The sequence below is a fragment of the Agelaius phoeniceus genome, chromosome 12 (genome assembly GCF_051311805.1).
Source record: "Agelaius phoeniceus isolate bAgePho1 chromosome 12, bAgePho1.hap1, whole genome shotgun sequence".
NCBI lineage: Eukaryota > Metazoa > Chordata > Aves > Passeriformes > Icteridae > Agelaius > Agelaius phoeniceus.
In genome coordinates, this window is record NC_135276.1 from 5,125,812 (window position 1) to 5,146,619 (window position 20,808).

Here is a 20,808-nt window from a genome sequence, read left to right on the forward strand (position 1 = left end):
CTGTTTGCCTCTTGAAGCTGTGTGGCACAGAGATGCCTACAGAGAGAAGATGGACTAAAGGAATTTGTGTAAATGTAATCTCCCACAGTTACCTGGTACAACAGCTTGGAAATGTTGTTCACCAAGCAGTGGAAGGACAGTGGCTCATTCTGAGTTAATGGTAAACATTAAAACAAGGATTAAAATGTGAAGAATCTGTACCATGGAGCTCCTTATCCTCAGCTGCTGTTTCCCCCTCCTGAGAAGGGGAATTATTCCCTGTTGGGGTGAGCCCTGTGTAGGGAAGTCATGCCAAGGTTTGTTTGGCAGTGTCTGGGGAGCCCTTCCAACCCCAGCAGTGCATTTTTATCTCCAGCTATATCTGCAAGCAGTATTTTAGTCCTGGAAATGCTGACACATCCAGGTTGTATTTTCCTCTCCTCTGGTACAGACTTACCTGTAACTTCCAGAATTATGGGCACAGAAAAGCACCAGAATAAATCATAGTGATTTCATTCCACCCTTGTAAATTGTTGCCTAAATTGTCAACACCTCTTCACTATTAGTGTTAAGTAAACTGGCTTTTATAAAATATGAGCCACTCAATCATTTATCTTAAGCCCCAATCTATCTCCTTGTTGTTTTTAAAGGCAGGATATAACAGTAAGTGAAAGCAGCAATTGCTTCCCTGAGGAAATTTTACTATGATCAAAGCAACCTGGCTGTTTAGGAGTGAAGGCAATGCCTGGCTTAATGAAATCTAGAAGAAATTAGATAAATAGATGACATGGGGAATTCCAAAAAATTGCAAAGTAGATCTTTGCAATTCTTGAGGTTGAAGGTGGAGGGGACAATAGTGTGAGAAAATGAGCTTTTAAAATAAAATATATTTTGTTGAAGAAGGGGGAGGCAACTGTAGATGTGGCTTTGGGGTAGCTGGACACTTGATTATGTTAAATTGCTTTTGGGGTGATATGGGTGAAATGTGATCAGAGAAGAGACTAAATCAAGTGAGAAGTGAGGAGCAGAGTTATGTAGAGCCTCAAAGGTGGGAGCAGGAAGATTAAAATTCAATTTAAAATCTAACTTTTCACAGAAAATGATTTTTCTTTAAATTGATATTTCTTAATAAATGGAAGATTACTATGCAAGCAATAGAGCCTGGTTCAAAAGTCATTCTCCCATCTTCACACCTGGAATAGGAATAAATATGAAATAAGTCAGACTGAAGTGTCTGCTAGTTCCAAATACAACTTGAACTTAAAATTACTCCAGTTGTAGTTTAGAAGCCATGGGTCTCAAGGGATTTGCTGTTGATCAGTCTAACAGCCTTTATGCTTGTTGTAATGTCTCATTTCTGAGAGGCCTGGTTTTTATGTTCTGCTCACAGTCTCAGCATTATTGCCAGACTTGGGGCTGGGAAATCATCTTCCCAGATGAGATTGATGGGTTAATGGACCATTGTAAGGGTTGTCTAAGCATAATTGCACTCTTTGATTTGTGAGAAACTTTTGAGTAAAAATGTTTCAATATACAGGGATGAGTTTCCTTGTTTATCACCTGGTCTGTGAGGATAAAAATCAGTATTTTCATTTTTGGATGTCTAATTATTTTCTTTGCTCCTCCTCTCTAGAAAGTCTTGCTTGCCATGTGGAGAGCCAGAGAAAGGTAAGAAAGATATTTTCTTAATTCCTGTCTATGCAACCATATGTGTGTGTGGGAGAAACACAGCTTTGCTCACAATGCTCCTTGCAAGGAGGTTGCAAACAATATGTCACTAATCAGAACCTCTTGCAGGTAAGCACTGGGCTGTTCCAGGGTGTGCCACAAATGCAGATGTAGCTGAATAAATTGCCAAATTGCTCTGCACATGTTCAGCCAAGGCCAGGAACACTCACGGGCTTGCCTGTTTTATATAACCTTCAATTTAATTTTAGACTCTCTACCCCACAATCCTGGGTGGCAAACCAGTCTGGTTTGAATACACTTCAAGTACTGCAGTAAGATTTTTTGACAGAAAAAAAATATCAAATCTTGGGTTGGCCTAAAAGTCAACCTTTGTTTTCCTCTCAGTCTTCTTCAGAGGAAGATGAGAACAGGTTTTCAGATCTGACCCTGGCATCTGTATAACTCTCTTTTTTTGCCTGGTGAGATAGCCAGGCACACTGGGGAAATTATGTGTTCATCTTTTCAGCCTAAATTGTTTAATCTTCATGTGATGGTACCAGGAAAAACACTGTCTGCTTATTTTTTTAGATCTCCATCTCTGCCTGTATCCATCTGTTGTACTTTCTCCTCAGACAGATGTCCAAATGAATATCAGGGAAGCAACTATAATAGAGTTAGGGTCAAATGCCATTTATGCTCCATGGTAGCTGTGTCATAATATATAGCAAAGTATCTTTTATAAAATTACCTCATTTTTCTGCTACATTACTGTCTTGACATGTTCAGCTTCTAAACATCTACATTTAAGGCCACAATTCATAGAGCACTTCATTAGGAAACCATTGGAAAGTTGGAGAGCCTCCTAATTTAAATCAATTCCAAGGAAAGCTCTCAGTGGCATTTTCAGTGTCCATCTGCAACTTTGCATTCTGTGAGAGGAAGAGGATTTCTGTTTTACTCAATCCAGCTACTCCTCAGACTTAATCTGGTCCTCAGAATTCACTGAGTAAAGCTGGGACTTAAGAAGAGATAATTCTGTGAAGCACAGACAGCAAAGCTGCAGTGTGGATGTGAGCCGTTAAAGGAGATAATTACTGATAAACTGCTTTGTGCTATCAATTAGAAATAGAAATATATTTACACCTAGTGAATGTAAACTGTTAAATATTGTGCTATAACCTTAGGTACCCTGCTTTTTTCTGCAACCCAGTCTTTCTGCCAGTGCAGTGTGTTTATTTTATTTTTGTGATTATATTTTGGTTTGGTTGGAGCAGGTTGGTAAACAACTGAGCTGTGATAATTATTTCAGTAGTTTGTTTGGTTTTATTTCCTCTTTGGGATAGGCTGTGTAACAGTGTTTGTACTGCCTGTTCCTCAGGCAAATGTTTTGGAATTGGAGATAACATCTTCTACACAACTTTCAATTAAGTTTTTGTATATTCAAATCCTCAGATTTCTATATTTTTTTTCTCTACAGCTTCTTCTTTTTACTCCTTGTTTTTGTTAAAAGAAATTTATAATTGCTCTTGGTTATTAAGAGAATGGATATGCCATTTAAAATGCATCATTTAGAACAGATTTCTATTCTCAGAAACCTGAGCACCTTTCTCAGCCCCTTCCTGTCCCAAATGTGTGCTGTACCTTCATGAAGGTACAATGTGGGCATGGTGAATTCTGCATGGGGATTTACAGTCTGAGAGGTCACCTCAGCCACTGCTGTCTGAAGGGAGAGTCACTTCATTCAAAATGCATTGTTTGTGCTTTTGGCTAATTCTGTGAATGCTGGGAAATGTTTTCACTCAAACAGGGAGCTTGACCTAAAAGGAATAAAAAACAAATGCCCATTTTTATCATCTTTTGCTCTCTGTTGAGATGGACTCAGCTCTGGCACAGCTGGTGCAGGGGCCAGTGAATTTGACCCCATTTTGTGTTGAATTGAGGGAGCAAAGGCAAACCAGGGTTTTTCTGGACCAATTCTTGCTGTTGCCATTTCTCCAAGAGCAGTTTGGAATTGGTTAAAGGAAAACAGGTTATATTCTATTCTTGCTTGTTCTACTTTTAATAATTGTTACTCCAAATTTGAGCACATTCCTTTGTCATCCCACATACATATGGTAATGATGAGAAGCACTTCCTCCAGTGCTAGTCTGTTCTTTTAACAATCCACATGAGTGACACAGATTAATAAAATGTGACATTTCAGGATCCAGAGGAAAATACGAAATAAAAAATGACTGTTTGAGGAAAAATTAGTCATATGCAGAGGGACCTATTAAAGTTGCCTCACATATCAAGCCTTTGTTCTGAGCATGTGTGACTGGAAGTGCAAAGCTAGGCTGTCAGGATTTGTTTAGCTAATGATTCTAACTTGTTAAAATTTTAACTATGGCTCCTTTTGTTGTGCTTCAAAGGATTCGTAATGCTCTTTATATTAATTTCTCTTATATTCTTGAAAGTATAACAGGTTTTAGTTATTATTTGGGTATTGATTTGGCTGCTTGGCATGTACTGTTTATATGCAATTTTGATTTTGAGTATGGAGTTCAGTGTAAAAAAAAAAAGAATCTGCATAAAATGCATAGCTCATATGAAAGTGCTTTTTTGTTATCCACTAAGACACAAGATACAAATCAAGTGTGAGAAGAGCTTGAAGCCAGACTGTAAGATGTGAATGCTAAAACCTATCACAATTCATACTTGTCAGAGAAATGCACATTTAAAATCCTTGGTCATGTATAATAATACACTGAAACACAAATAGGATGCTCAAACATCAAACTTTAAGAACACTTTTGTTTTGAAGAGAAGAGAGGAACTTGAAAAGAGTCATAAAAGTGCAATGTGGGAAGAGCTCATACTGAGTTTTCAGCATGGCACTACCAGGCCTGTTATCTTTATCTGTCTCTGTGTGGTGAGCAATAATAAGAAAGGATTTCACTGTCTGTGTTAAGCTGCTGGGTAACCATCTGGTTACAGAAATGCATAATGTTTTTGGATTATGTTTGGCACAGTCCTGTTCTCCCATCAGTCCCTGCCCACACCACAGACATGCTGGTTCCAGAGCCCAGCAGAATGAATGGAGATGATGCTGTGGGTTTCAATAGTTAAGTTTCATAATTAATTTTTCTTACACAAACATTCAAAGCACAGAACCTGCTTCTCTCAGTATGCAGAGAAAGGTGGACTCCAAATTCCAGGGTCAAAAGATATTGTATTTATGGGATGCCCCATGGCAGGAAGGAATGATGAATCTGACTCCATGTTCTCAGAAGGATAATTTATTATTTTATGATACTATATTAAGGAATACTACACTACACTGTACTAAAGAATACAGAAAGGATGGTGACACAATGCTAAAAAGATAATAATGAAAACCTGTGACTCTTTCCAGAGTCCTGACACAGCTTGGCCCTGATTGGCCAAAGAGTGAAAACAACTCCCAGCAGAATGCAATGGAACAATCACCTGTGGGTAAACAATCTCCAAACACATTCCACATGAACACAACACAGGAGAAGCAAATGAGATCAGAATTGTTTTCCTTTTCTCTGAGGCCTCTCAGGAGAAAAATCCTGGATGAAGGCATTTTTCAGAAAATGTGAATGTGACAAAAAGAGATAAAAATAAACTTTTAAATAGATACATGCAAATGCAGTTGTTTTCCTGTGCATAGCCCCATGGTCCTCAGAAAAAAAACCATCTGTGGCTTTAGAAATGCTTTGAAAAGATGGATTCACACTAAAACCAGGCATAGGGAGCAGTTGTATAAGGTGGGTCTCTGTAAACCAAAGAACTGAACCTTCTCACCCAGAAAGGTCTGGCTGATCAGGAACACCTGCTCTCACAGGGAATAACATTTCTCCTTCACCTCTGCCTAGTGGGGTTGGTGTCTTGAAGATATCCACAAGGAAAAGTACAGCCTAACCCTCCTGCTAATAATTGCATTTTTATACCACACTGATTGGCTCATGCAGATGTATTAACTGTATAGGAAAAATGTGAGTGTGTGAGTGTGTGCCATCCTGCTGGTTTAAAAGGTGTATGAATCCTAAAGCACAATGTATACATCCAGCACAGGCATTGCAATTCCTTCCTGATGTAATGAAAAAAGAAACTACAAGGAGAACTGCGCTCTAGGCAATGCCAAGGATTTTTGAAAAATATGTTTTTAGATACAATATACAGCACTGAATATGTCCCAAACTATGTATTATGTGCTGCTTTAGAAATCCCCTTGTATTTCCAGAGCCAAGGATTGGTTGGGAGTGTCAGATAATGACCTTTTCCTTCCATCCTTTATGAAGTGACAAGTTTGTTCCTCTTCCCACCTGAATGCTGGGACTGTGCTCCCCTTGTGCCCCCTCCCAGCAGAGGGTTGGTCATGGCAGTGCCAAAGGAGCAGATGGAGGCAGCAGAAGCATCAGCACCAGCCACATGAGCATGAGGAGGGAGGATGCTTCCTTGTTGATAAATACCATGTACAGTGTTCTAGCTGCATGGAAATGCCTGTAGTGCTCTGTGCAGAACCAAGGGGATTCCAAACTCTCTGCCCAGACTGGCAAAGCACATTCAGCTCTGTGGATGGCCTGAGATGTTCATATGCTATGGCATAATTTTGGATTTCCTATTGATTAATATCATGCTTCAGTGCACCCATCTGTCTGTGTGCAAGTTTCAAAGGAAGATAACTGATATGCAATCAATTAAAAACGCAGGCAAAATTTAGGACTTCAGCAAATTTCAGTACATTTTGGAAAGTAAGGTGTTGCCAGATTGAAATGCTCAACAGGTTCATGCAGTTTTCCTAGTAAATGAAGCCCATTTCATGAATGCAATTAATACAAACCTGGGAGGCTGAGTGAATAATGCTTCCAGCCCTCCTTGTTCAAAGAGATCAGGAAAACACAAGAGAGAGGCAAAAAGCATTCTGGTGTCATAACAGCCTGGGATGGAGTTGTGAGATAACTGCAGTGATTTCCCAGAGACTACACAAATAATTTCAAAGTAGTTTGGCAGGTCTGCAGCTTGCAGAGCAAAAGCTATGTCTGTATTTTACCACAGACACATTTTAACCTACCTTGCAAGCTCTGCTTCAGAAGTCAAGTCCCCAGCTCTCCAAAATCTCTGTCTTCAAATCCATTTGGAGCAGTGGATTCATTGTGTCAGGCTTGGCAATGCAAGCTATTAGCCTAGAAGTTACTGAGTAAAAGGAAAAAAAGCCTCTAAGAAACTTAACCCACCCCTTTTAGCAGTCACTAAACCAGCTAACAAATAGAGAGGATTTAAATTGCTTCACAATGCCAGCTGCTTGCAGAATACCTGCCATCCTCTTGAGAGGTTAAAAAATAATCTATTTGCAGCCCTAAGGTTGGAGAATGCAATGAATTTAGCAAGCTCAAGCCTCACTGCACTTGTCTTTCATGCTACCAAATGTGTCCTTTTAAGATATTATACTGTTTCACAGCTGATTGAATAAAGAATTTAAGAAGATATCTCCTCACAGTATATCTGTTCTTAAGTCTCTTATCATTTCCTAATGTTGGAACACATGCTTGCCAAAATCCATGGGGCAGTTGGAAAATGTTTATACAAAATGTCATGGCTGATGCTTTTAAAGCTTTGTTTGAATATCTAAGGAAGACTTGGGTTTCATACTTTACAAAAAAATAGAGTGTTTATCCACAGACAAATACTCTGTATCACCACAGGCTTTTTCCAAAACAGTGGCTAATGACACCAAAAGGATCAGTAAATTGCAACTTCAGGTCAATAGATTGACAATGACCAGATTTGTCACTACAAATCCATTACACTTAAGCAAATTACAGATGAAATTATTTTGCCCCAGGGAAGCTGCAGGTGATGTTTAGTGAGAGGCTGAAGGACCTGAGGCTTTATTAAAGCAGAGTGATTGTGGTGGTGTGTGGTATTTTCAGGGGAGGAAAGATGGCTCTGACTCCGTGTTGTTAGAAGGCTAATTTATTATTTTATATTATATTAAAGAATGCTATACTAAATTATACCAAAGAATAGAGAAAGGATACTTACAGAAAGCTAAAAGATACAAATTAAAAACTCTGACTCTCTCCTCAGAGTCCAACACAGCCTGACTGTGATTGGACATTAATTAAAACAATTCACCTGTTGGATAAACAATCTCCAACCCCATTCCAAAGCAGCAAAACACAGGAGAAGCCAATGAGATAATATTGTTTTCCCTTTTCTCTGGGGCTTCTCAGCTTCCCAGGAGAAGAAATCCTGGGCAAGGGGATTTTTCCAGAAAATATGCCAGTGCCAGTGGTGCATTCAGCCAAATTTCAGTGTGTGCTTGTGTGCTCACAAAGGAGTTGATGGATATTTATACCTGTACACCCAGGTATGGATGTGCAGATGTACCAAGCATTTGTAACATTTTTGAGCTCTAAATAATTCAGTGTGTTTGGAGGTATTTGAGACAAAAACTGCCTTGGGATATCAGTAGGTCATACATTCAGTGAGAATCGGCGTCTCCATTAACGAGCACTGGCGTGGAATCAATACAGGGTGAGTTATGCTGTCAGCCTGGGCATTTCAGCTTCATCAAAATGGGGAAGAAACAGCCAAATTTCACAATGGTTTATCCCAAGCAGAAGGAATCTCAGTGACTTGTTTTGCATATGAAATTGCTGCGAGGCTGAGAGCAGCAGAGCTCGGGGCCTTGGACAGTTCTGGCTGCTCAGGGGTTTGTGTAGAAGAGTCAATAACCATTATAGTTTGCCTGGTTTCTCATTGCAATATTTTGTTTTTCTGACTGGATGCTGTGGGTTTTGGGGTTTGTTTTAGAACCAAGGTGTTTGGTTTTTATCTTTTGTTTTGTTTTTGTCAGGTCGGAACTGGAAGTGTTTGAGATGGTATTTTGTGTTCAGAGTTAGTTGTTTATTATTTTTTATCTATATTGCAGCTTAAGAGTCATGAGTCTTACAGTATCTCACTAACAAGCTACAAAATGGCTCCATATCTATTTTTACAAGGTCTTTTAAGGAAAAAGTCTCTAATTAAGAAATGATACTTAAATTATTTTTACTTTTAACTCAATAGCTAATTACTTATGGCTTGTAATGTGGATTTTTCTGTCTAATTATACAATACTACTCAAACTTATGAAGAGGAAGAAGGATTAGTTACTGCCTTAAAACCTCTATCTTAGTTTTATATATATTATTGTATTCTAAAATTTTAAACTCCAAGTTTTCTACTATGTGATATTATACACATTTATTCAAATTATACACTTATGATCTCAGTGTTATCAATTAATTTTGGAAGCCTTCTCTACAGCTTCAAGTTAAATGTAGGTGTTTTTTCAGAGTCTGTGTCTAAAAACACAGAAAGTCTAAAATTCTTGGCATCTAGGGTTCCAGCATCAAGGTGAATAGTAAGAGCCCATATAATGCTTGCAAAATTCACTGAAACTCTGTAAACCACTGACTGAAGTAAGGACATGCAGATGTTGAGGAGCAAAAATTCCTGCCTTAAAGCACTGATGGAGTTACTGCTCAAGGGTACTAAAGAGAAAGCTAAATTAAATCCTTTCAAATATGTGTCTGAAAAATGTCACACAAAATTTGTATACTTCAGGACATACCTGTGTTCCTGTTAGTTCAAGTGTGTGCCAAATGCTGCTGGTTAGATCAAAAGCTTTCAGCATCAGTATGTGCTGGGCTCTTTTCCACTTATAAACTGTCTTCTGCAGCAAAATGACCTTTCTGTGAATAGGTCAGCACCTTACAGGGCCCAGGGAGCACTGCCTGACCTGTGCTGCAGTGAGGAATTTCCTGAGTGCTGCACAGATCCCAGTGCAGCCACTCCATTATGTTCTGCTCTGAGAGCAGGAGTTTCACTGGGAGCTGCCTTCAGGTATCCTCATGCCCAGCTAAAAAACTTTCAATCCGTCTCTTGCAGTGGAAATTAATTAAACAAAGGCTTGAAATCTAGTCCTTGCACTCTGCCAGGAGCAGAGAATGAGCAGGTCAGAGGAGATGGAATTGTAGATGAGGAAATCTGCTAACATTTAACCTGGCAGGCTGTAATTTGTGTTTGTGCTGGAGAGGGGTGTCTGCAGAGACACTGACAGGGGTTTTGCTCCACTCTGAGATTGCCAATGGATAAACAGAGTCTACCTGGTTTCTTTGTCACCTATTTTGTCATCTCTTCAAGCACTGAAACTGAGATGGATACTCCAGATTAGGAAGTAGAAAATAAAATTAGTTTGCTTTGAACTAAGAATGGATATTACTGACAGACTCCATCAGAGATTATCAGGGCAGAGCTGATGTTACATGTTACTTGACAATTTTTCTCTCATTGAAATTAAAGAAATTTAGGCTGCTTTCAAACAAAGCTGTGTCTAATTCTCTAGAAGTGCACTTGTCTGCCTTGGGGGACCTTCAGAAATGTCTATTTATGATAAACCACTTCAAGCAGAAAGTTTTAAGCCATGCAGAATGTTAGCAACTATAAAGAAAAACCATGTCTGTTTAATTCAGATCATTTTCCAATTTATGTAAATGAAAGGCCTGCAATGTATTTTCTTGTGCCCAAGTTTCTAATTTGTTACATCAAAAGAGGCAAACAAAACTGGTTGCATTTTACTGGGATGTGTGTTTAACACCAAACTCAGGGCAACATCTACAATCTTGCAAAGCATCTTTGGGGTTGGCTTTGCATTACAGTAAATGGATAAATTCAGTCCAGATCAGCCTTGGAGTTATACATTGTTTCTCATCCATTTGGGATGTGTTTTTTGTGTTGATTTGAACATTGATTGCTGGTCTGAGCACACTGAGGAGCAGTGCCTGTGTGGGAGTTATAGATTCCTCTGGTGCTGGTGCCTCTGTGCTCAGAAAGCAAATCATGGTTCTGTGTGAATCCCATCACCTGTGGAGGTTCTGCCTCTCCTGTAGGGAGGGAATTGTGTTGGCACCTTTCTGGATGTGGGGAGAAAGAATCAATTTCTCCTCAGGCTGTAAAACTGCCCAGGTGGGAGTGGTCAGATCAAAAACATGGGATGAGTTAAAATTTAAACCCCCCCTATATAAGTAATATATATAATTTTTTTTAATGGGAAAGGTGTAATAATTATTATTGGATAATACTGCAAGCAGTGGATGACTGAAAATCCTTTAAGTACTCGGGTAATTGATTTGTTTTGGGGATGAAGCTCAGCCTGGGAATGGAGACACCTGAAGCAATGGCCATGGTAGCAATGAACCAGCCCAGTGTCAAACCTTCCCTCCTGGAATTTGCTTTGCTTCCATCAAATACTTGGCAATGGATTTTTCTCACAGGTCCAATGCTGTCTGTGGCAAATCAGGTACTTTAGTGAAGGTTCTTGATCTGTAATCCCAGAGTCCCTGAGAAACTCATTTAATATCAGTCAGCTCTGACTGCCAGGATCTGTGTGCTTAATGGGCTCTCCATAAAAAAAAGAATAACTATATTGGGATAGTATTGGGCCCTGTTATCTGCTTAATTGGTCACATCCATGGGCTGAGGTATGAAGGCAAGGAAGTACAAAGCTGGGATGCCTGTACTCAGAAGGATCACATTCATTCCAATAAAAATCTCTGCTGGATATTTTCAGACAGAATATTCTTTGTGGTTCCCACACAGGAAGCATAGACATGAAACTGCACCCTATAGTGTTTTGGTGATTTAAATTCAGAATTCAGAATTGAATCTGCATGGGTACAATTCACTGCCTAAGTGAATTCCCAGCTACTACAGAGTGTAACAGTAATGTGCACTAAAATAGAGAACACTCCCAGGCCTTGTGCAGCACTGGGTTTCTTGTGCAGTTTACAAGAGAGCTTTTAGAACTACAGACAGAAAATAGCTGTGAACACAAAAACAGAGAGTGAAAATATAAATGGAATACTGAAGTAAAGAGTATCAGTGAGACTAGGTGCTGGAAAGTGATTTATTATTTATTTTGCATTGTGTTTGAATATTGTTGAGCCAGCTTGGAAGCTTGGACAAAGGTAGAAACAAAATGATGTCACAGATAAATAGTGAAGAAATATATTCTGTGTATACTGAGAATAGATTTAACACATAATATGTCTGCATTTAGGCCAAAATATAAAATTCAAATGACATGGCATTTCTTGGTGAATGACTTCCATTTCTTGGCAGCACATATCTAATAGCCTCATAGTGCTGTAGTAGAAAACTTATACAAGTATAATCCAATAAAGCAAAAAGGTTACTAAAGAGCCAATAAACTTGAGATAAAAGCCTTTAATCCCATGACCCTTTAAGAGGAAACAGGGGTCAGAGATTACCAAGGCACAGCTGATGTTTCTGGAATGTTAAATGCCCAGTTCTCTTGATTTGGCACTAACTTGTGTGCTTTTGTGTAGAGTTGAAGAACTAGAGTTATGAAAATATCATATACTGAATTAAAGGGTGGGGGGGGGTTGGATTTTTAGCCCAGGTAACTCTGCCTGCTTTTCTTCTTCTTTTGCCCCTTTTTTTTCCTCTCAATATGATCCTTTTGAAGAGTTTTCTATGAGTGAAATATTTTGTATGGGAATGTTCTGTTCATTTGTTGTGTCCTGTTTAAATATAGGTCTGTCCTCCATTTTCATGCATATGTGTCTGTACACTGCTTTGGATTGCTTTACTTTATTCAGATGAGAATGGAAAGATATTCCTCATGAAACAGAAATATTTTCTACACTGTGCAGTGTTACAAGAATAATTTCTTAATTTTATCTCCAGAGAGCAACCAGGCAGGGAAACATATTGTTATCAGGTTTTGATGCTGGCAATCTGGAAAGGTGGATATTGTGTTCTGTTGCTGCACATTGTCAGCACAAGCATGGTGTAGATTTTAGTGATGTTTACATCAGAAACCCTAATTTACTTACATGCAATTACTATAGCAGTTTATGAAGGCAGCCAGCTGAAATACAGGTTTTGCATTGTTGCTTTAGATATGAGTAATTTGCCAGTGAAAACCAGAAAGGAGGATTTGTAAGTCTCTTGGTTGTTATTTTAATTGTACTTGGTTGGTATTTTAAATGAACCACTCAATCCAGTTTCAAACTCTATACTGGATTCAAGGAACAATTGAGAGATGATATTTATTAGGGACAAGATAAATTGGTATAAAACTATATTTAAAAATACAGAATTGTGCCAATGGCTGCCCCCTAGCAATGAGTAGTGAATGGCAAGGAAGCAATGAGAGAAAAAAAAAAAGTGTGTGTGTGTATATATATAGATATGTGTGTGTGTGTGTATATATATATCTGTATATATATAGGTGTACATATATGTGTATATATATATTAAAAAAATATATATACATATATATGTGTGTATGTATATATATGTATATGTAATGCCTGATAACCTCCACCAAAGGAAAAATTTCCTCACTCGTGTGGATCAAACAAGGCACCATAGTTGCAATGGAAATTTTGATTTTCTTTGACTTTAGGGAGTGGACTTGAACCTGAATCTGAACTTTTGCCCGGTGCAGTTTCTTACTGCCAGTGACAACCAGGAGCTGGTTTCTGTTTGTTTTGCTCTGATAAGAGTTTTAAGGAGGACATATATCAGAGGATAACCAAGTGATCAAATGCAGGTTTTACTCCCTACTATAAAATGACCTTTTTAAAAGTGAATCATTTGGCACTGTAGTATCCATTGATTTCTACTAATGTCTTTTTTATCCTTAGACCACCATGAAAACTCTGTGGAATTTAACCCTGCAACTCAAACAGGTGTACCAATAATTCCTGATTAGTAAGGGCAAAATGTCTTTCCTTATTCAGAAATTATGCTGGTTATTGTGGAACCAACAGAAATGCAGAAGAGGAGTCGATTTTATTAATTGTATTGACTCTCTGATTAAAATCCAATACATTTTAGAAGATTGTTTTATAATCAGTTTTACCTAGGGATAAATTACAATCAGTGTCTGAAATAAATGTTGCGTTTAAGAAGATGCAAAAATAAGTTCAAGGAAAAGCAAAAAAGAATCGAAGGCTGAGCAGTGAAAAGATGAGACAGAAAAGCCAACGTGTTCATAAGTGCCTCTTTTACAATGGTGTTTTATCACTTCACTTATGAAAAGAAACTTCCTCTCTTAATCTGCCTCCATCCAACAAAAATGAGGTTTGCAGTATCAATCTTGATAAATGTTCTCCTGTTGTATTTCTGGTATGTTGTTGTTTAAGTAAGCCAGAAAGGAAAGAGTCCTTTAAAACACTTCTGCATGGCTGTCCTCAGTGGTTGCACCAGCACTGCAAGGAATATATTCTGAGGCTGACTGTCCCAATGAGCTGTGAAGAAGATAAAGTGAGGAAGTGATTAGCAGCTCTTTCCCCTTCCATCCCATAACTTCCTACAAAATTCCTCTTGTGTATCTCAGTTCAAGTGCTGGAACAGTGGAAATTTTCTTGCAAGTTTTTTAAGAAACCTCTTTTCCAGTGGTTAATCTCCTCTTTGTTTCCAGAGAAAAATCTTCAGTATATTCTGGCTGCAAAGCAGGCACTGAAAGAATGATCTCCTCTTTCCACTTCAATTATTCAAGTAGGCTGCCTAAGTTCTTCTCCTGTCAAAGTACAGCCCTCACTTTCAGATGCTTATGCAACAGAAGAATACAAGTCTCCACATTCCAAGATTCACACAGCAGTTGTTACTATAAAAGCTCTTTCCTTTTTTCTCCTCTTCATTTTCCCACAAAATGTTGCCAGCCAGTTGAATTTTTCTTATAAAGTTGAGGGACTGTGAAATGTCATAATAAACCTCACCAAGTTTCCTGATGAAGTTGTCAACAGTTAGAAATTTTGTTGTCATGGGAAAATAAAAAAATGATGTGTTTCCTGTCCATAATGACTAATTTTACTGAAGCCATCACTCCATGGAAGTGCTTTTAGTCCTCACTTATTCTGGTTAGATTCTTGTTGTGCCTGAGCTGCTTGAAATACAGAATCATGTTGTGTTTTGGTTTTGAACTGCTGTATGCAGAGTTTCTACATTTCTGTCAGGTATAATTTCAATGCAGTGCTAACAACCTGTACTTGTGCTGTCTTTTCTCCCTCTCCACATACAGGTGGTTCTGTTAAAACAGGCTGAAAATCAGGAAATGGAAAACTTGGCATGTGCCTTTTATTTTTAACAAATTGTTATTAAGCATGGCCTTCCCAGCCACTCATCAGCATTAATGTCATTTGGAGCTGCGCTGCTCCCTTCTTTATTTCAGTGTGTTTCCTTCTTGTGAAAAATGCCAGATTGACAGGCTTGAAAGCTGAAATCCCTCTGTTTATCTTGGGGCTGTGATAGTATAGTCAGTGACAGCACAAACATCCCCCCTGCCTCATCTCTATGCCTGCAGTGTGAGCAAAGAGAGTTCAGTCTCCATGGCCATTAAATGCTGCTGATTCCATCAATAAGAATGCCAGCTCCTGAGAGGTGTCACAGTGACTTTGTGATCCAAGTGACTGCTCCAGACACACTGGATTGAGACACCAAATTCAGCTCACATACCTCAGCACAAATACCATGGTAATGGTTTTCACTCCTGGGGAATCTGCCATGGATTCAGGAGGTGTCTTAGATTTAAACCTTTCTGAAATTCAATCACCTTCCCCTGAGCCAGACAGTCCCTCCACTTACTTGAGAAACTTGTTCATGTTTTTTAACAGGTTCCTTTTCATGTATGAGGTCTTTCTTGTTTTCAGGAGCTTTCTATCAGAAAGTAACAGTTTTTAGGATCTGTGAGGCACATGAAGAAGAATACTTAAAGATTGTGAGTGTAAAAAACTGCACAGTCTGGTGATGCTGCAGGTATTTGATGCTGTTGAACGAGCTGCAGGGACCTGTCTTTAATCTCAATTTTGACCCTGCTCATGTCACCACAGGGGTTACAAAAGCCTAAAGGGCTCCAAGTCTGATGGGGCAGCCCCCAGCAAAAGGAATTCACTTCCTGCCTCAGCTTCCCCAAGTAGAAGCTGGAGATAAAAAAGCTCTGTGAGGATAGGACATTAAAAATAATTAATTTCTATTTTGATACTTTATCCGACATGAAAAATACTAAATAGTATTTCCGCCTAATCCATCAGTAGATTAAAAAAAAAGAATATCTTTTAGAATTTTGGTTTCAATAAGACTTTCAGGCTAATGAAATGTGGTGTAGATAATTTGCTTGCTTCTTTTTAATTTTAGAATTCTTCCCTAGAAAAACTCTAAATACTCTTAGAAAATTCAAATGCAAGGAGCAGCAAAGTTTGCTTCAAGACAAATCTGTAGAAAACATATGAGCTTCATTACTTATCAGGCAATATTTAACTGAACTAGGATGGTGAGCAGATGCTGCTCTCCAAAGGGTGCTTTTGTCTGGAGATCATTTTGAACAGACAGAAAAAGAAAATGGAGAAAGAATCGTAGAAAAATTTAGCTGCAACAAAGAAACCCAGATTTGGTCTCCAACAGCAAATTCACTTTTTCTATCATCCCAGGAGCTCCCTGTGTAGGAGGAGTGTTGCTGTGTGCACAGACTTTTCCGTGGAAAGGTTTTGTGTGGTCAGTAGAAAGAAAATTCCCAGTCAATGCCACAGACTGGCCTGTCTGAAGTGGTATACAGCAAATATTTTGGATCTTTATCTGCTTCATCAGGCAGCTCTGCAGGAACTCCAGGCAAGTGGGAACGAGTGACTCAGGGGTCTGGGGAGGATTTAATGTTTGGTTCTGCAGTTGGTGAAAAAGTGCTGCTGATGGTGATTTGTGCCAGTTCAAAACATCGTGGGACACAGAATGTCCTGAGTTGGGAGGAGCCACAGGGATCACTGACCCAGCTCCTGTCCCTGCAGAGCCCCAGCAATCCCCCCTGTGCAGCCCCAGCTGCCCCAGGGCAGAGCAGGACAATCCCCTGGGCCTGGTGGCATCATCTCCCTCCAAATGGCTGCAGCAAAAACAAATATTTTTCATTTTAAATTTACAAGTCTATAAAACCAAACTTATTTTATTTCAGCATCTTATTATTCCACGTGGACAGTCTGTTTGTTTGATAGAGAGAAGGCAAGATTGCAGTTCCCTGCATGGGAATTTTCCATACCAGGGTTTTCCATCCCAGGAGTACATGGAAGCTATGGGGTAACTGTTAACCAGGCTCCTGACTTGATTCTGCAGTGGCAGAAATCCAAATTTCAGCTCAAAACCTGCAGGTACATCACAGGAGAGCCAGTGTCCCTGTCATTCCTCAGATAAGCTCTGCATTTTACTTGTCATTAGAGATGGTCCCAAACCATTTTGGATATCTTGAAAATTCCAGCATATATAATCTATCTCTGAGTCCTATTAACATTCCTGACATTTGTATCTTTGCTAACATATTTTATTCTGGTGCATATCTTTGGCAAGAAGGGAGGAGATATTTTTACACTGAATATTGGTTTAGAGGTATCAAATATCCCAGTCAGCTGTGGCTTAGGTAATTTGAAAATTTTTTGCTGTTGATTTTAATGGTCTCTGTTGTTTGGACATAGGTGGAAATCCATCTATGGGAGGAATATAAAGCTGTTTCTCTAACATGAATGCCACAATATGTTGTATAAAAGTCCTTTTAGGGCAGTGTCCCTTGGTTTTGGTATATATGACTTTCACTCTTACAAGGTTGCCCACATTCCTAACCATGAACTATATATAAATTTTGTTAAACATATAGATATATAGAATTTACATTAAGTTCATGTCTGTACCTTAAGGAACACACTTTCATTGTAAAATTCCCTTGTAAGATCAGTTGTAAAAACACTTTTGACTTTTGGCCACTTAAAACCAATATATTAGTAATCACTAAATGATTAACACACATTTTCCTCCTTAGTTATTTAGGGCACTGTTGAGTAGGACAGTGAGAACTAATGCACATTACAATGTATAAGTGCTGTGAAATAATGGATAGCATCCTGTAATAATGTATTTTAGTATTATTTATACATGTTTCTCTCATGTGTTACACAGTGGAGCCACTTGCAATGATTGAACTTAAGAAAAGCATTGCATAGACCTGTCATGCATTTGTCCAAAATTGTCAGCTTGGCTTACAGTGCTACTGATATTTGCTGCTCCCCTTTTTCAAACATTAATGCTGTTTGCTGCTTTGCCTGGAGAGAGCCACAAACTTGGGCTCATCCCACAGGGATCACAGCCAGAGCTGGATATTCAGTGTTTGACAGGGAGCACGAGGAGGAGCAACCTCTGGTTGCTGTGCTCCTCTCCCTTGTTTGGTCACAAAATGCATTTCTCCTAGTGCATGAAAAGGGGTAAAATCTCAGAGTTCAGAGCTTCCTCAGAGTTTTTGTTTATTTGTTATAGCAGACTGACTATACCAAATGACTTAAAATATGCCCTTGTAGTAAATAATAATTTTAGTTTTGTTAAATAAAAAAATAGCACGGAAGCATTTGGCTTCCTTTTTTAAATACATGTTAAAAGGAACTGGTAGAGGATTCTTATTGATAATTCATTATATCAATGTGGCAGGCTTCTAGTAAGGAAAGATAAATAATTTTAATGAAAATGCAATGACAGAAAAATAAAGAGAATGGAACAATGGAGATTTGAATGGGCTCTTTTAACTAACTTCCCATGGATTATGGTCAGTGCAGGACCTGTGTCCTGCTGCTGTGCTCAGCACAAGTGCAGGTGAATTCAGGAGCCTGTGACTGATCCTGGCAGCACCCCAGGCACTGCATTGTGCTGGTAATGATGCTCTCTGTCCTCATTTCACATCTGGATGTAGTTTGTAATGGATGAAACATAGAGATGCACCTTCAAATGCGTTCCACACATTCCTCCAAATGAGGGAATCCTGAAACAGGACTTGTAAGGTCAGTATGAGTGGCCAGGGAGTGAAACAGGGGTCTCCTCGAGCCAGCTCTCACAAGCTCTGAGATCTATTTCACACCCAAGATAGCTCAGCTACCTTTGGAGGCATAAAATCAGCAGGATGGCTTCTGTGGGAGTGTTGGAAACAAAAAGTTTTAATAAAAGGCAAAATAACAAAACTCTTTACAGAGAAAAACCGAGCCAGGTGCAAGAGGTTCTTGCTCCTGGTAAAACACCTCACAAAAGCCATTTGGTTTCTTTGTTCTCTTCTTTTTCTAGTAAATTGCCCAGGTGGGACTTTTTGGCTCCTGTCCAATTGGCCACCCTTAAGTTTGAGGTGAAGTCCCCAAGGTCCTATGAGGTGGCTTTTTCACCTAATCCAGGAGAGAAACTTCTGGGCTTGTTTCCTTTTTGAGGGGACAAAGGAGAGTTTTGTTCCTCCATCAACAGGGGGAACATTCCTATATCTCACCCTTTCTGTGCATCTAAGAGGAAAGAGGAGAAAGGAACATGATCTGAAAAAGTCTCACTTTTGTCGAGAATTTGTAGTTATGTTAATAATTTTTAAATTTGGTTCTAATCTTCTATCTTAACTTTGGTGAAGTGTTTTCCCAGGCAAGCCTCAAATTTCTGGCTATATATGATTTGAACATAGAGGCAGGTTAATAACTTTTTGACACAACAACAATAATTTACAGAGCTTTTTCAGTGCAAAACTATTTTTAAACAATTTTCAAGAGGGCACATTCCTATAAGGGAGCACAGTGGAACCCAGGAGTTTACACCTGTAGAGCTTTACCTGCCCTGGGTAGGGTGCTGCCTGTTAATCTGAGGGCTAACAAACCCACAGGACATTTGGAGTGGAATTATTTGAATTCACAGAGCTGGCAGAGAGCTGGTGTTTGTCTGTTCCCATCCAGGCAGACACACCCCAGATTTTCAGCCTTGATCTTAGGGAAGAAGGAGAGGAGGGATCCCACTGTTCATGAGCTCCTGTGAAATCCTCTGCTGAGCTCAGTTTGATTTCCCATGGAGAGCCACCCACCAGTGGGGAAACAGTAGACACAAACACACCACAGTGCTAAAATACAAAATTGTGTGTATTCTTTAAGTAAATATGTGTATCTGAGTAAACTGAAGAAAAAAATATGATTAGAAATCTGCATTCTTGCAAGACCCATCTGCTGTCTGAAGTTGGGATATTTGAGATTTGTAAGGCATTAGAAGATTTTAAGACTAGAAGACTTAAAGAAAGCAGATGGCTTCATCCTATTTAATTTAATTAAATTTATTTAGTATGAAAAAGGGAGAAAGCTAACTGTCTCCAGCATAAAAGCTCTTTAAATGCATTAGTTCCTGAGAGGCCTGCAATCTGAACACTGCCACTGTGCTTTTTAGATGAATTAGATATTGCCTTCCTTCTGCCTTATAAATTGTGAGGCAGAATAGCTTCTGAAGTTCCTTTTAATACAGGAGGATGCTCAGGCATCCAGTCTTGAATTGCAAGTAAATTATTATGGAACAGTAAAAGTGTAATTCAGAACAATTTCTCATTTATGTTGTCTATTAATGTCCTAGACCATCTAGAAGATCTACTTAGCAATGAAAAAAAAAAAAAAATCAACTGAGATCTATGTACTTGAAACATCTCCTTCATTTCAGATTTTCGAGTCAGTTTTTATCCAAGATAACTGTAAGACTTGTAGATCCTGTCTTTTAGAAATGTTTTCTCCTGCTTATCCCCAGATTTACTAATGCTGCTAAGATTAAAAGAACACATGCAATCTCATGTGTGAAGCACAGGCAGGTAGTAATAAAGCATATACTTTCATAGATATTATATTTTAAAGCTCTTTAAGCAATGATGAGTTTCACACCTTCCGTGCTAGTCTGTTACAGTGTTTAATTATCCAGAACAATTTAGAACAAAAATCACTACACTTGGCCTCATTAATGTAAGGCAAAGCAGAGCTTTTTTAAAGCAACCCCCAGACAGGATTTGTAAACATCAACTTCATTTTTATTTGGTACAAAGCACATTAACAGCAGCAGCAGAGAGAGCTAAAATTTTACAAGCAGAGAATTAATCACAGCGGGTGATGACAGGCTGGTAAAGTGTCTCATTAGGAAAAGAATAACAAGGAGTTTAATAGAGAGCCAGCTTTTTGTAAGGATAATGGCCTGGGTTTTCAGGAGGTATTGGTGATTTGGGAATGCCTCAGTTCTGATATCAATCCAAAACACCTCGTTTTCAGTAGGAGCCTCAAACCTTTCCCT

The 20,808-nt window shown here is 38.8% G+C and overlaps 1 protein-coding gene across 8 annotated transcripts in view; it reads left to right on the top strand.

Moving 5' to 3' along the window:
• LOC143695114 (uncharacterized) overlaps positions 1-20,808 on the top strand; it is a 235,485-nt gene that overhangs the window by 88,041 nt on the left and 126,636 nt on the right. For all 8 annotated transcript variants that reach the window (XR_013184047.1, XR_013184049.1, XR_013184050.1 and 5 more), the window contains one exon: positions 1,613-1,647. The gene's annotated coding sequence lies outside the window, so the exon portion shown is untranslated. The remainder of the gene's footprint in view (positions 1-1,612; positions 1,648-20,808) is intronic.